Source organism: Ambystoma mexicanum, chromosome 10 (assembly GCF_040938575.1).
Source record: "Ambystoma mexicanum isolate Mex_15411 chromosome 10, UKY_AmexF1_1, whole genome shotgun sequence".
Lineage (NCBI taxonomy): Eukaryota > Metazoa > Chordata > Amphibia > Caudata > Ambystomatidae > Ambystoma > Ambystoma mexicanum.
Window position 1 is genome coordinate 25,493,299 of NC_090932.1, and position 18,238 is coordinate 25,511,536.

The following is an 18,238-nucleotide window of genomic DNA, read 5'->3' on the forward strand; positions in this document are numbered from 1 at the left end:
TTAATGCACTTTATGGTGATAATGCATGTGCTACAGATGTTATGGAACAATTAGCCCACAGAAATGTCAATTGTATGGCCTTAATGCCAACTCTTGCAAGCTGTTTCAAATTCAATGAAATAATGTTAAGTAAAGAAATGCAACCAATAATGGAAATTAGCGCCACAGACAAACTAGATGTACATGGTATGACACTACCTATGTATGACCAAGCCACAACAAGACTAAATAGTTTAGAAAAATCAATCTCAAACACAGCAGGCTTAGAAAAGATATTAAAATTATCCTTAAATTGCAGAGTAATGCTTAAACTTAACCTTGACGTGGACCAAGGATTAGTTAATGGAGCACTGGGTACAGTTGTTGGCTTTCAAACATACCCACGTGACAACAAAATTCAGTTTGTCAATATACTCTTAGACAAACTTTCAGAAGTTAAAAGGATAGGATGCTCAACAGCTCGATTCCTTCTCTTCAAAGACATGTATGTACGCAGAGAACAATTTTCTCTAACTCTTGCATACGCAGTCACGATTCAAAAATCACAAGGTCTTACCCTAGACAAAGCAATGATAGATATTGGTAACACAGTCTTTAAAGAAGGCATGAGCTATGTAGCACTATCACGCTTACGTACACTTGACGGTCTATTTCTAATCAACTTTGATGCAAGTAAAATAAACGCTGAAATTCCTTGCATTTTAGAATACAATAGACTTCGCTCACTATACACTCGCCATCTAAACACATATTCTGTTCCACAAAAAGTAAAACATTATAAAAGAAAAATAAATCAAACAGAAAAACAACAGGATGTCACTACAAATCCTCCAAAGAGAGTAAAAGAAACTGTACCACAATCAAAAAAGAATCAATTAGGGAAAGTAAACCAGGTACTTCTTCAAAGAAGGAAGACAAACTCCAAAGAAAGCAGTCAGATACAGAACTACCTGGTCCATTTAAACTCTCAAATATAGTTGGTGTAAATTGCTACGCAAATGTAGAAATGAATATTCTATGTCAATTACCACCAATTGTTGAGAACATTTACTTACACAGTACAGACCCATTGTGTTTGCAAATGTTAGTACTTCACAGAAATGCAGCAAACAATCCTGACAAAACATATTGTGTTTATGGAATAAGACAACAATTGGACTACTGTGCTGGAATGGTGAAATTCACTACAAAACTCACAGGAAGATCCACAAGAATTTCTAATGTACTTACTACAAGTACTGGAAAACAAAAACATACCTATAAATGAAATCTTCCAGATTTCATACATGTGGAAACATACATGCACTCTCTGCAACAATGTGACACAAGAAGAAATCCCTAATGAACGCTTCATATATATATATATATATATATATATATATATATATATATATATATATATATATATATATATATATATATATATCAATACCTAATTGTGAATCCATTCCATTTCAGCAACTTGTACAAAATGCAAACCATGGTAGATTATGTTCTACCTGCAATTCAGATAATCGCTCCACGTTAGTAATACAAACACATTGTAAATACGTAATACTAATGCTTCTACGTTACAATGCAGATGGTACCAAAAACAACTGCAAGCTGACTGGATTCACACATGGTCAAATATCACTTGGTAGGAAAACCTTCACAACAATAGGTCTAATCTACCACGCAGGAGCCACAACCAATTCAGGGCACTACACTGCATATATAAAAAAGAAATGTGGATGGTTTCAATGTAATGATAGTACCATTACTCTAAAGCAGAGATTACCAGCAAATCTTACAAACACTTATTTAATGTTCTTAAAACCAAAATTTGATAACTAAACTGTACTTAAACCTCAAGTAAACTTGTAGTAAAAAATATAAACTGTTAGAATATTGCAACAGCTATCTAACTGCCCAAAGATTCTACAACCATTAATCACATAAATGAATACCACTAAAATATATAAAAAGATAGACAGTTAGAATATGCCTACTGGTATCTAAATGCTCCAAAATTTCATAATATCCAAACAAATAAATAATATGTTACTGCTCCAAAAAAAAATGCAACAACCCAATGTATAAAGCATTAGCCAGAAACAACAAATGAACACTGAAAACAAACAAATAAACTGTAGCATACCAGAAAAAGTTTTTTTTTTAATCCAACATGGATTTTTGTTTCTCCCACAGACCCAATGATTTTAGCAACGAACACAGAAACTGAGCAAATTGCACAGTAATCTGGTTTGTAATCTACTAAATATGAGGGTCCAAAAAAAAAATGTTGATTATACAATGTAAAAAGTTATTACAAAATACTAATACTAAAATGCTATTTTCTTTTATCACAGAAATTAACAAGAAATACATGTACTCCAGTTACTAAACCAAACAGTAAGTATATTATACACTCTATGCCCTGGCCACAACCATCACAGGATATCACACCCATAGTCTCTTATAACTTTGTTCCTTATAAATTTGTTTTTGACCCAAAGTTATAAGCAACTGTGAATGTGATATGCTGCGGTGGTTGTGGCCAGGGCATAGAGTGTTGGGTGCATGGCCAAATGGCCATGCACCCAACACTCTATGCCCTGGCCACAACCACTGCAGCATATCAAACCCATAGAGTAAAACATTTCAACTATGGCCTATGGAAACTTTTAATGTCTGCGGTCATTACCAGTGTTCTTAGAACACTTTCAATTTGCCAGCGAACAATACGGACAGCGTCTTCAGAACACCCCCTACGAACATTTCAGGACAACGTGTGTGTTCTTAGAACACACCCCCATTTTGTTTATGTGCGAACATTTCAGGACACCGAAACAGTTCTTAGAACACTTTCAACTTGCCTTTGAACAATACGGACAGCGTCTTCAGGACAACCCCTACGTACATTTCAGGACAACGCGTGAGTTCTTAGAACACACCCCCATTTTGTTTATTTACGAACATTTCAGGACACCAAGACAGTTCTTAGAACACTTTCAACTTGCCATTGAACAATACGGACAGCGTCCTCAGGACACCCCCTACGAACATTTCAGGACACCGCGAGAGTTTGTAGAACACTTCAGGACAGCGCGTGTGTTCTTAGAACACACCCCCATTTTGTTTATGTGCGAACATTTCAGGACAACGCGAGAGTTCTTAGAACACTTTCAACTTGACAATGAACAATATGGACAGTGTACTCAGAACACCCCATTTTTGTTTATTTGCGAACATTTCAGAACACCGCGAGTGTTCTTAGAACAGTTTCAGCTTACTTGCAAACAAAACGGACACATATTGAGTCCTCAGAACACCCCCATTCAGTTTATTTAGAACATTTCAGTACACCCGTGATGTCCGCAGACAAATCGAACACAAGAAGAACGTCTACCACATAAAAAAGCACAACATTTCACCTATCTCATACCCTTCCATCCTCCCCAAACACTCCTACACACCAACACACTCTACTAAATACACATTTAGAACAAACTTTCACCACGCTGTCCCTGGACGTCCGCGAATCCAAGATGGTGGTCATTACCGAAAATCTGACGGGCTTCGCGCTTAACACCGTCTAATCAGCAAACACGTCGCATGACTGCGGACATCACGCAAGCCGATTGGCCAATCAGCACACTGTCCGCGGAGCGAACAGGGAAGTGTGTCCGTGGACCGAAAACAGATATCACTAATTTTTTTGACCTACTTTTTGGTCATTTTAAAAAAACTACTGGACGGATTTTCACCAAATTTGCAAAAGCTTTCGGGACCAAGCTGCTGCTCCTGGTCCAAATTTGGTGAAAATCCGTCCAGCGGTTTGGGGTGTAGGCGCGAACACATTTTTTTTCCCATTCAGTCTACGGGAAAAAAAAGTTTTGGCACCCCCCCTATAACTTTGCCCCCCCTGGACAAATCCTCACCAAACTTTGCAAAAAAATTCAGAGTGGGCCATATACTTTTTTGCAAAGTTTGGTGAGGATTCGTCCAGGGGGAGCGAAGTTATAAGCCACCCAAAAAGTGCTCTTCCTATAGAAACAGCAACTTAACCATAACTACATATATATATATATATATCCAATTTTATATAAAATGTATATAAAATGTATATGAAAATGATATGAGCACATTTGGGGTTCATTAAATTGATATCAAATTTATTATATCAAGAGTTTTGGGTCAATCAATTTGATATCAAACATTTTGGGGTCAATCAAATTTATATCAAAGGGGCACAACTAGGACCGGAAATGGAGGGTGGGGCCACCTGTCAACATTTAACATGGGACAAAAAGGTACTCCCTTCTACTACTCCAGGCATTGTTACACTTCTGCACAGTAAACATAATTACCGCTAAGTGACCCAACTGCCTGGTTTTGCAATATGCCCCCTTGTGTCAGAGATTCTGCTTGTAGTGCCTAATAACAGCAGTAATGACCCCCCCTCCACCTCCGTACTGATTCCCCCTGTCAGTGGAGAGCTCCTGTCCCTGGTCCATTATGAATTAAATTGTGCTTTTATGCTCAGTAGCTACATTAAATTCAGCAAGTCTTCCGCAACAGCCTTGTCCCCCGGAGAACTGGCTACCTCACCATACGGAGAACCTTCTCATCACCGATAGCGCGCACGGCAAGTTTGGCGCCGGTAGGTTACGCAATATGATTGCCCTTGATACGCCTATGGCCATGGATGGGCTTCATTGAGCTCATGACACTGTACCCACTGACATACCCACGCTCTTCCTGGCCAAGCAGACTTGGTGATATTGGGTATCCAGCGGGCCATTAATAATGAAGGAGAAGGGCCAATAACAGCTACACAAATGCCATTTTCTTGCAGGGAACACGCGAGTAATGGCAGCTGGGAGCCATTCAGCTGGAATAAGGGCGACTTTATGCATGAGGGCAAATTGCAGTGTCTAATAAAGGTCAGATCGCATCAGGATGAGGGCCTGTTGGATGCATTGTTCACCATAAGCGGCGCACATTTCTCATACCAGAACACAGTATATCATACAATATGAACAATATATCATATATGGAAACACCTATATCTTACAGTGAATTGCAAACACAGCAGAATGACACCCAGGCATCGCTCAGGAAGCAGTCACATCACAGGTCGCCACGGCTAGACATGTACTGCACATTTCTATATAATGTATGTATGCAACCCACTGTAACTATCTGCATTTTGCTTGTATTCTCTGTATTTTTCTATGTTGTAACTAAGCGCCCAGCTACCTAAGGGTTCGGTGTGCATTAGCAGATAAACAAACAAACAATGAAGTTATTTACGCTCAGTACTGGAAACAACATGATGCCTGTTGATACATACTAAAAACGATACATTTACTACTACTTTTCTTTGTTAAACTGCTGCTGACATAGACATGCAACACAGTGAAATAAACCACTGTTTCGTTATCGTACCTGCTTGCCGTGTCTCAGAGACCAGGTTTTGTTGGAAGAAATGTGTGTTGGCAATGATTAATTACGTCCATATCAGGCGCTCCTGCATCACTGAAATGTATGCATTGCCTTTTCACCACACCAGCCATATGCTCGCAGCGCTTTTGATGCGTCTAGGCGCCTTGTAGAGTTTAACTCTGATGAGTTAATTTCGTCATTCTGTGCGCTCTTCCAATGTTTTGTAGAGTAGACGCTCCAAACATTATTACATCTTGCAAATTGATATTCACACATATCATGTGTTCGTAATATTGCAACGATGTGAATTTTCTGTTACAAATCAATGTCATCATTGTTCTTACTACGATTCATTATCTGCCTAGCGAGTCAAGCATAACACCGTTTAATCATGGATATATTCGTCATATATAAAAATCTGAAGGTCTATGGGGATTCCTATGTCCCAGACATGCTCTTGGACGTTGCACAAAGCAACCAGAAGCACTCATTAGTGCTATTTGCAGCCTTGGCTTTTTTGTTTTACAGGGTTATGTCAAAGAGTACATTAGGAGTGCATCAAACTGTCCTTATTGGAATAACAATATTCTATGAGAAAATTATTTAGATAGCCTCTGAAGGCTTTGATGACACCTAGTTAGGCCCCAATAACTGGAGGGGGTAGGACCGGAAATTGAGCGAAGGGAACAGGAGGAAAATAGTAATCAGTTGGAAGAGGGGTTGGTTAGGGATAAGGGGGAAAGCAGTCTAGGGCTTGTAAGAGGGAGTTGATGAGTCATTACCTTTGATGAGGGTGGGCCAAATTCTTTGAACAGGACACAGAAACTGCAGACAAACTTTCAAACATCCTATATCCATTACTGAACCCTGAGAAGTGAGAAAGACATCTTCTCAGGGGAAGCACTCCTGCCCCATCTCCCCTTAATGGATGCATCCCTCTCTCAAGGAAGCTTCCCCACATTTCTCCGACAAATGTGATATCCCCAGTGCTCAGATATAGGCGGAAAGAACTATCACCAAATCACCAACCTTCGCCCGGTGGGAAAGGTCACCCGGAGCTGCATGAGCTTTGTGGTCTGAAGCAAGAATATGACTCTGTTTTAAAGCCCAAGTTTAGTACCAAGACAGCACCCACGCGGGTCGCGAAGACCCTTCGATCATAGTTCTGGTTGACCTCTCTGTGGTGCTCGCACAACGTTTCTCTCACATCGCACTACAACGATGGGGTTCACAGAATCCGAACTTGGTTTTCCTCTATCTGCCAGACAAGCTCCAGCTAGTCCACATTGGAAATTCCAGAAGGATGTGCCATCCAAACCTATGTAGGGACCCCAAGGGCCCATCCTCTATAGCAGCTTATAGAAGCTCCGGAGCCGGGGTATGTACCAGGTTCCTTGATTAAGAGCCCTCGGGCTCGCAGTTGCATGCACAAACAGCCCCTCGATCCCCACTGCCAATCGCCACCCATATACTTCAACGTGGAACGCTCGGGAGCACAACTCAACGCATCTCCCCCTCATGAAACCCAAAGCAGAGAACTGATGGAACAGGTGCAAACAAAAATATATAAACAAGACAAACTGTGCTGTAAAGCAAGGTGAACACCCAACAAAACCAAAGAGCAAATGACCACATCACAATGCTTATCTGGATGCACAATCACGCACAATCTATCCATCCTATTCAGCTCCCTTCTCACCCTTTTTGTCAACAATGGGCACTGTCCTACATTGTGAGCATCAGCTCAACCCAGCATACTGTTGTCTTCACCCCACTGTTCCTCCTCTCTAGCTCTCTGGATCTTCCATCTCCACAGGGTACCAACCTTCCCATTGACCAAACCTCACCACATTCCACTATCACCACTCCATTCCTGATGGGCAGTAATCTTCTTGGGTCCTATGAATTCACTCTCCAAACATGTGTGAGTTGCCCTGGGATTGTGGATTAGTACCCAATCCCCAACTCTCCAATCACGCACCCTCACACTCTTCTCATGATCAAACACATACTTAAATTGCACCTTTCTCTTGATCAAATCCATAATCGCACTCCTGTCCACAGAGACTATGTTGGCAAGCCCCTACCACCCTGGACACACATTGAAATCAGGCTCCCTGCCCTGCAAGGAAACAAAGGGCGACACCTTAGTCACCGACTGAGGCGTAGCAAGATACCCCCACAGTATGTGATTTAGCACCAGCTTGCATGGCAAACCCGAGCCAAAAACTAGCTGGATGCCACCCTTGATGAATATCTTAATCCTCTGCACCAGGCCATTTGCCCTGGGGTGGTAGCCGGTAGTACGGGTATACTTAATAGCATAACTATGAACCCGTAGGCCCTCTAAGACGAGGTGGCGTTCTTATGGGATCGATGGGGATGCAGAAGTTACTGAAACATCAATAAAAAGATCGACTCAGGAAGTTGGCAAAAAGTACTCTGTTTTATTAGCAATTATCTAAAACAGGGAGTACAACAAACATCAACGGACGTCTCATAGCAATGTCCCTCAACGATTTACATAAATAACAAGCTTTTATAGTAAATCTTCGTCATCACTGACATCACACTACATGCCAAACTATAAAACTTAAACTGGATTTTGGTTGGTCTTTGTGAAGCATTGACATATACTTTCTATGGGGTGTAGGGTTGTGATAGGGCCTCTATTGTCAGGTGGGCAACTAAGCCCACCTCTAGTGCAAGTCATCTTCATCATCATAAAATACATAATGATTTATTGGTTCACAAACTATAGGGCTGTTTGATACATGGCCCTCTATAATTGGTTGGCACGCTTGTGCCCTTCTGGAATATTCCACTCGCTGGCAGCACGCAAACTGGAAACCCAGGTGTTGGTGGGTTGGGCTTGACCATGCCTCCCCACGCAATTAACCCAAAATCTATCATCACTCTTACTTTCTGTCATTCAATTAGCCTTTGAACATGGCATTGCAAGCCTCACAACTCCTGGGAATAAAAAGGGATTGTGAGCATGCTCGCATCTTCTCGCCTGGGCGTTGTCTGCCCAAGTCTATTTCCACCTAGATCATGTGACTGGAGACCACGTTTCAAGCTTCGAATAGAACTTGGCACTCATTGTCTTTTTGCTGTGCCTTGGCAGGGGCTCAGCTCGTCTCTTGAATTCATTGTATCTCATGAAGCTCGACAACCAGTACTCGGCTGCACTGGCATTTTGACACTGGGCCAACCAAGCCCTCTTGGATTCTTTCTTGCTCGTCAGCTACTTTTGGTAACTGCGCCAGACTTTCTGCTTTTCTGCTCATGGGGTCTCAGTTTGCTAAAACATGATGTGGAACATCGAGATTTCCTATGCATATATATATATCTTGGCGCATCACATCAATCTATTCACTACGTATAGCAAGCTTTTATGAGTCTACTTGCATTTCCAGCATCTGTACAGTTATAAAATGGTTTTCATTTTCTTCCGTGCTCTTCACACATCTGATCTTTATTTTGCATGTGAACATTTACACGATTCTTAAATTGGCACCAAATTCTATATCTTCTCTTTACTTTCTCTTCTGTTATCTTCTTCTCAGTGTGTCACTTTACATCATGTGACATCACCAGTCAGCTATTTTGTCCATCTTCTCTTGCTCGTCAGGGATCTTCCCCATGAGACTGTCAGCCTGTCATGGATAAATAAAGAAAGGTTTTCTCAATGGATACTTTGATTCAAAGGCTGCTCGTGTTATTGGCATCATTACAGGTGCCTTGCTTGTCAATATTTCCTGTTCCCAACATATAGGCAATATAGGGGCGGGACTTCTGGTAGAGGCTTTTGGCTACCTCCTGTACAACTATATAAAAAAAAGTCCTCATGAGCTCTGAGCAAAACTGCACTCCATTGTCGGTAACAACCTCTGTTGGAAACCCCTCCCAGTAAAACACACCGTCCAGGAACTCAATAAAATCTCTTGCGGTGACTTCTTTAACTGCCTTCCATTCTACCCACTTGGTATGATATTCAACCAACAAGAAGAAAGATTTCAAACCACCACCCAGACCCTAAATGGGGCCCATAATGTCAATGGCAACCTTGCCCCATGGCTGATCAGGAACAAACATCGGAATGAGTGCCGTCTCTCGCACCACCTTGGTTTTATCACTCAAGCAGCACGGCACACATTCCCTCACCAGTCTCCCCACTAGAGCATCCATCCCTGGCCACCAAAAACTTTGTTGCCATCTTATCTCTGTCCCATTTACACCCAAATGTCCTTGGTGTACGTGCTCAACCAACCTAACTTTCAATCCCACTTGAAGGATGATACTCACACCATTCCGAAGCCTTCCATCAATCAAAGACAATTCATCTTTTAACTCCGACCGCACCGCAAACCTTTTGTTCAAAACTTCTATACCAGGCCACCCTGAAACTGTCCATTCTTTGACAAACTTCCAAACATCATCTGCCCCTTCAGCCAACTCCCACTCAGCTTGTCCAACACTTTCTACATCAGTATTGGCAATAATGGCCTCATCATCCACAAACTACCTATTTGGCTCCATAATATCCACATGCAAATGTGACAGGCAATACACAACTGCATAATTCACACTCAGTAATTAGCAGACCTGAAAGTCATAACACTGCAAACCCACCCACCACCTGCTGATCCTTGGTGACCCAACAGTCCAACCTCCACATGCAAGAATTTGCACCTATGGCTTATGATCTCAGCATACAACAAACTGCCGGCCCCACAAGAAAAACGTAAAGTGCAATGTGGCCCAATACACCACTAGAGCTTCCCTCCCAATCACTGAGTAGTTCTTCTGAGCCCCCCTCAAAGGCCACAATCCGTTCCTCCTTTTCTCCATTATTCTAAATCAGGGATGCCTCCAAACCACACATGCGGGAATCCACCATAAGTACAGTTTTATCCTTGACACAAAACTTCCCAAGATAGGGTGCCTTCACAATGTCCTCCTTAATCCTTTGAAAGGTTTCCTCATAGACCTTGGGCCATATACACTGTACACCCTTCTTTAACAAAGGTCTCAGGGGCGTGGAGAGCATTGCATAGCTCTGAACATATTTGTGATACAATTCTGCCAGGCTGAGGAATTACTTGAGTTGTTCCTTGTCTGTAGGTTCAGACGCTTTGCTGATTGCCTCAACCAGACTAACTTTGGGAGTGATCTCCTTACCTGACACACAGTGTCCCAGGTACTCCACACTCTCCACAGCTATGCAACACTTCTTGCGCATTACTGTCAAACCTGCCAATTTCAGTCTGTGGAGAACCTTCCTCAACCTATTATCGTGGTCCTCTCAAGAAGTTGCGTGGACTATCACATCATCCTGAAAGACCACTATGTTGGGAACCCCTTCAAGCACCTTCTCTATGACCCCTAGACCAAAGGGCATTGCACAATATTTGAAAGTCCCTTATGTGGTGACAAATGCCATGAGATGCTGACATTCCAGGGCTAGAGGAACCTGATTGTACGCTGCCGCTAGATCAATCACAGTGAACAACATATATTTGCCCAAATTTGCCAAAGCCTCAGCAATAACAGGTAGAGGATGACGGCCTATGCAAATGTTTCTATTGAGATCCCTCAAGTCCACACAAACTCTCAGGTTACCATTGGCCTTAGAGACTATAACCAATGGAGACAACCAGACAGAACTCTTCACCCTCTCAATGATCACCTTTGGAGCAATGCGTCCAACTCCTCCTTCAATTTTCCTCTGAGTTGATGGGGAACTCATCTCACTTTGTGAACCACAGGAATGGACTCCTTTTTCACTTTAAGGTTGTCCTCAAAATCCTTAAGCCTTCCCATGTCATCAGTGAAAAGCCCAGAAATTCCATTTCTCATCATTCTTCCATTTCAGCTACTGCAATAGGTCCGACTGAATAAGCCTAAATGCGAACTTTAAGCTCATATTGCTCATCCCAACTCAGTAGCGAAGAACCTTTGGTCACCACATACACATCAGCAGTACAACTCCTCCCTTTATATTCCACTTGTGCAGGGAATTTCCCCAACAAGTCAATGTTAACTTCATCATAGTCATACAATTCAATATTATGGTTTTGCAGGACCTTTAGCCTTCCTCCCACTCTATTTTTGTATATCTCACATGAGATGATATTCCAGGGTGAACCACTTTCCACCTTCAATGTAATGAACTTACCATTGACCATAAAATCATCAATCGGACCCTTCCCAGTACCATGAAGAGCACTGATTTCCAACACATATCTGGCTTGCCCTGACGCTTGGATCAATCCAGCCTGTGTCTCATCTTGCTCGGAGGGCACCCCCCCAATAACTACGGCATCCAGAGTATCTTCTCTGCATACATGGGCAAAATTCCCTTCTTTTTGCACTTCAGACAGTTTGCATTCCTTGCAGCAGGCAGAATAAGCTTGTCGACAGGTGCCTGTTGCTGCCACACGTAAAACATTTTAGCTCTCTTTTTTCGCCACCCTTCCTCAGAGGTCTAATTGCAGATGTCTATTGACCTTGCTTGACTGCCTTCAGGATTCTTTGTATTTATGATTACTTTATCTTCAGGTACATGTTTCTGTTACTGCTTCTGTTACATTGTCCATCTTAAGTATTTTCATATATTTTCAACATAGGTTAATACATCTTCTTCATGACGTCATTTTGTTGTCATCAAACTTCACTTCAACATATGTCTGTATTATCCATGGATATATTATGACAACTTGGCAGGTGACATTCTTTCAGATAGCATCCTTTCACTGCTTCAACTTGAGAGTACTTTCTGAATGGATACCCGAGTGCATATCGTCTCTCATAGACTCAAAGTGGTACTGAAATATTGCATGGATTCATACATGGGTTTCCAATTGTAGCTCTTCTTCTGTTATTCCAGCATGACAGTGGTGAGGGGGCAGAGACCACGGAAAATGCAATCTTGTCTGCATTCGCTTAAATTCTTCACTTGCTTCATGGGAAGTAGTTGCAGGAGAGGCCAAAGCTTTTCCTTTATAGGGTTTAATGTCATGTAGGTGAATCCAAGCTCGTCTATCCTTCAGCTTCACAGCAGTAGGGCTTACCTCCTCCACTTCTTGTGGGCCCTCAAAACAAGGGGGTACTGCTGGTGCATACACATTTGCACACTAGCACCTGGTCCCCTGGGTAACATTTTAATGGCTTGAGTGGATCTTCTAAATCACTGGGCTGATTGTATTTATTGTTTTATTTTGACCCCTCCCAACAGATCGGCTGAGACTTGAAAGAAATACTTGCAGTCATTGCATTGAAATAATCATGCATTTCATCACCTGGTGCCCTTGCTACACTGTGGGAATCTGTATTTTCCCTTGTTGGGGGTGTGAGAGGAGTTCTCATATGGCATCCAGTCACCAACTCATGAGGAGTTAGATGGTGATATGAGCTATGCTGATTCCTCAGCGCATACAGCGCAAGGAGTAGACAATGTGTCCATCCCTTCTTTAGAGTAACTTTTAGTTTTGCTATTCTTTCCTTCAAAAGACCATTTAATTTTTCACAAAAAATCCATTTGTTTGTGGATGATAAGCGGACGCAAACTTATGTCTTATCCCTAATACCAAAACTATATTCTCAAATAGCTCATTTACTAAGTGCAGTCCATTTTCGTATTGCAAAACGTTGCATACATCCCATCTTGGAAATACCTCATGCACAAGGAATTTGGTTGCCCACACTGCATCAGGGTGCGTGCAGGGTCCTGCCTCAATCCATCTGGAAAAATTACATACTACAACTAGCATGTGCCTATGACCATTGCAAGTCTGCAGCATATTTACATAATCTATATGCAGGTGCTGAAATGGAACATTAGGTCTGGGGATTACTCCTCTCATTGTTCACAAAGTATGTCCTTCAGTACATTTTTGGCACACAATACAGTTTAAAATGAACTGTGCCACATAGTCAAATAGGTTCGGTTTTAACCATTCTTCTTCAATTGAAGAAGCTAGACTCTCTCGAGTCACGTGTGCTGTGTAGTGAAGTTATCCCAAAAAATGATAGTGGCATAAAATAGACTTCCAGTGCTATCTTGTCTCCAAATTGCCTCAATGGGGGATAGAGAACATCACAGCTTCTTCCATAACTCTTTCTCGTCCTGTGATGCTCGTTCTTGTATTTCAATTAATTGCACAATGGACGTTATATTAAATCCTTCCTTAACCAACATGCATGGCCCTGTTGCCTGCTTTGCAGTTTTTACTTCACTTTCCAATGTAGTTGGGTAGTAAGCTGCTTTTTTGGCCTCCAAATCTGTGGCTTTGTTTCCAAGAGAGATTAAATCTGTTCTCTTTGAATGAGCAGAATATTTTAAGATGGCTATGGTCTCTGGGAAGTTCAATGCTTCAATTTGTTTTTCAAATAAGCCTGCATGTTGCACTGGAATGCCAACAGGAAACCCCTCCTTTTCTAATGTTATAAGCCTGCATGTACACTGTCATGTTCATATTGTAAGAGGATTCAATTCAACACTACAGCTAAGTCAATGCCTAGTCTGGGATACTGAATGGAAACCCTTATTGATATATCTTTATGTCCAGTTCATGCGTTCTGGATGACTACCCCTATATAACACCCCTCTCTCAGAATCCCCCTGACCCCACTGAGCCAAGAAGTAGTTCTGTTTTGCAAGTTAAAAGGTTTATTTGATAATTTAAACAATAGATATATATATCAGACTTTATAATAAATTAAGAATTGAATATCACACTTAATCTGATATGATAAAGATTAACAACGGAGAATCTGGCACTAGCACACTTCTTTATAATCACTAAGGAGTTGACATGAAATGGATAAGATAGCAACAATACTTTTATGGTTTCAAATGGATGCAATGTGGAATGAAATGCAGTAAAGAAAATACTCAATATGATTTCAACAAAACAATGTAATCACTTTTCTCTGGCAATTCCACCCCCCTGTTATGCAATGCAAGGAAATGGAAGGAAGCACACAGTTCTCAGAAATGCAATTCAAATGTAATTCAGTTCACCCAGCAACTTAGACTACAGAAGTTGAAACACAGGCAAAATGCTTTTAAATGTGCTGGAAATGAAGAAAAAATATACTAAAATGCTTTTAATTCCCTCTAGAAGGTTCAGGGTGAGTGGAATCAAGTTAATATTAGCTCAGGCTCACTCTAGCAGTGATGCAGGGATAGTTTTTATGAGGCAAACGAATTTTTTTCAGAGGAAAGCAAAAGCAGCTATCTTTTTGCAAGTGGAGAAATTTTCAAATCGCGGCAAAATTCGCGGATGCGTCTAGCGCGATTACAGAGGAACTACAAGGAGTATCACTATCGTTTTGGGGTCCTAGGAAAGCCTGGGATCTCAGCTTCCAGATGAAAGTTACTGCAAGTCTCTAGCACAAACGGTCACGGAGATATGAGCGATTAAATAAAGGTCGTTTTTCAGATTTGAAATTTTAAAGTTCAAAAAGACAAGTGCAGCTTGCAACTAGAAAATGACAAGTGACAGCTTTACAAATGACAGGAGACAGTTAGGAGACAGTTCTACTTAGATTAAAATAGGATTGAATTACATTATTTTAACTAAGAGATTGGTTCTGCACAGTTTTCTAGGTACTCACAATATATTAGAAATATGCCTTGCCACGGATCTGGTCAGGTTTAGGACTGGACTCTGGTCTCTGCACTTCACAGTGATCTGGGTCAGCTCTCTCTTGTTCTGCTAACAGTGGTCTGGATCAGCTCTCTCTGCTGGTCTGGTCTGGGTCTCTAGTTCTGGATAGATTGAAGTCTCCAGTTTGGCTTTCTGGAGGTTTGATGAAGGTAAAGTATGGATTTTCCCGGCAGAGCTTCCAGCTGCAAATGGATTTGAAGGTCCCTATCTGTCCTGTCTCTCTGCTTTTATGTGTTTTGAAAATGGGTGTGTTCTTGCATCACTGACCCTACCTCTCTCTCAGCTTCTAATTGGTCAAACTTCCATTTCTCATTTGATTGGGGAAGGAAGTGTGTGTCAGCGTGATGTCATTTTATGGCTTGCAGAGAGTCCACTCCTCCTGTCAACTTACACACAAATCTAGATTTGAAACAAATACATATTTGCAGAGGTACATATTGTTTTAAAATCATATGCACCCATCATGCATTACAGGAGGTATACCCTGTTCAAACTCTGCTCTTCCTGGGGGCTTGCATTCAGAAATGGCACATATTTCACTTTTTAACTGATTTTGCAATTCCGGACATTGACCCAAATTTACACACATGTGCGCAAGGAGTATGGACATTAGTTGATGAAGTGTCAGATTTTTCACATGCACACATTTTGAGTAATATCCTCTTTTCCGCTAAAACCCCCCTGAACATGCCACCGGTTCGAAAAACCTCTTAAAATGTGGGCAGAAAAATCACAAGAATTATGGTGTCATTTATAAAATTTTCACATGTCCGTACTATGAGTGATCCATCTTTTTAAAGTTATGTTCTGGCTCCAAAGGGGTGTGGTTTACCCTCAGCACAAGGTTGAATTTCTGGTTTTTCCAGTTCTGCCAAGCCAGCTTGCTCTCACAGGCAGTGCTCCTCCCCTTTCCTTCAGGAGGAAGCCACTTTTTACAACCATTTACGACTCCTGCCAATAAAACATTTGCCTGAGTCAGGACAGGGCTTTGTTCAATTTCCTGCAGAGCCCAACTAATTCAATCAGGGAAGTGTCATATCCCTTTTGGTGTGAGCAGCAAAAGGGCAGCTAGGCCTGGGAACACAGCTGTGACTCAAGTTTCACTCCTGATGGGGGTAGTTGCCAGGCAGAATTCAGTTCCTTAAGCCAAGTTTCAGATAAAATGTCACTTTTTGTTCCCCAGTTCCTGCATTCAAATAAAACTAAACATTTTTACATATGCAGCTAGAATGCTGATTCTAAGTTTAAAACTATGACATTTAAACAATTTCAACCTATGTGACACTCAAAAGTAGGTCACTCAGTCAATTTGAACATTTAGATTTGTAGTGTCTTTCAGTCCAAATGTACTTAAACTGCTGAAATCCCCACCTCAGCCAGTCTTGTTATACACCTTCAAGTCACTTCAGAATATAACTTTACATTGGATCCACCTCTCAGTAAGTCTTTCTTTGGCTTGCTTTGGGTTCATTTATTCAGTTTTGCAAAAAGTAAAATCTGGTGTTGTTTTAAAACGCCGGCTTTTGGATAGTGGTGAGTACTGGTACTGCACCCCTTTTTGGGATTCAAGAAAATGAATTCCCAACAGTTATGGGTTTGCTTTTGGCAATCAGCATTGCCATTCCCAATGGTTTCAGACTACTGTGTGGGTAGTCCAATGGTGGTTTTAGGCAGTGTCCTTCTGTGCCCATAACATCGGCAAAAATGAGTGGCAGCCTATTCTTCATGCATTTCCCTGTGCATTTTCTGGGAAGCTCTGGCCATCATGAGGTTTTCCATGTCAGTACTGCACAGTTTTGAGGTAGGGCTCGGATGCATGGGTAAATACATCCCACAAGCCCCCCTCTTGCGATGGCCATTCGGTTTCACTGATGGGACTCGCAAGATCTGGGATGTTTCCTCATCTTCTTCCAATAGATGGCACAGTTCAGCATCTTTTCCTCCATCCGGTCGGATCGATGGGTTCGCCTCGTCGGTCCTGATGGGAATATTGGGCGGTACCCCGGGCCCATTGGATCTTCATTCCCGGTCCCTGGGTCATCCTCCTTGGCCAGTCTCAAGGTCTTCTTTCTCCTAGGACGACAAAGGAAGAGCGGCAATACCTATTCATAGACATTTTTCCACCACTGTTGAGATAGTGGGGCAGCATATGCATTTCATCATAACAAAACATTACATTCTTATTTTGAAAAAAAAAAACAGTATAACTAAAAGACAGTTTCATGCAAATCACAATATTTTAGAGACTAGATGTGGTATGTTTTATGGTTGGAACTGAATTAATCTGAGACAGTACCCGCTAGGATTCCAGAGGATTCCTCCAGTTGTTGCAGAGTGTGCCTGGGATGGCAACATTTCAACTGGTTTATGTGGACCCACTTGTCTTCCCCCGCTGCCAAAGGACCTTTGGGGATGTGGATTTTGTAGGCCACAGGAGAGATCTTGTCGATGATCTCAAAGGGTCCCTTCCATGTAGGCAAATATTTGCGCTGCTTGGCCTGGTTCCTTTGGAAGTTGTATAGATAGACCCGGTCCTCCACCTGATATTCCTTCCTGGAAGTTTTCAGGTCATAGTGGGTCTTCATGCTATCAGCTGATCTTTCTAGATTCCGCTGAGCGTAAGCAAAAGCATGTTGGAGGTGTTTCCTTAAATTCTCCACATACTCATGAGTAGTGGAGGCATTTATCAGTGTCTGCTCCTGGGTCCTGTAGAGCAAATGCTGCGGAAGCACCATCTTGCGCCCAGTCATCAACTCAAATGGTGACATTTTGGTTGCAGATGAAGGGGTAGATCTGATGGTCATTAGGACCAGAGGTAATCGGATATCCCAACTTGGCCCAGAATCTGCCACAAACTTCTTTAATATGCTCACAATTGTCCGGTTATATCTCTCTACTGCCCCAGAAGAAGCTGGCCTGTAAGCAATATGCAGCTTTCTCTTGACCCCCAATATCTCCCACATCTTTGTCATTACTTCACTGGTGAAGTGGCTACCTCTGTCTGACTCAATCCTTTGAGGTAGACCAAAACGGGAAAAGATGTGGTTAATCATCAAGGCAGCTGCCGTTTCTGCCTTGCAATTTGGGGCTGGGAGACATTCCACCCACTTGGTAAACAAGCATGTCACAGT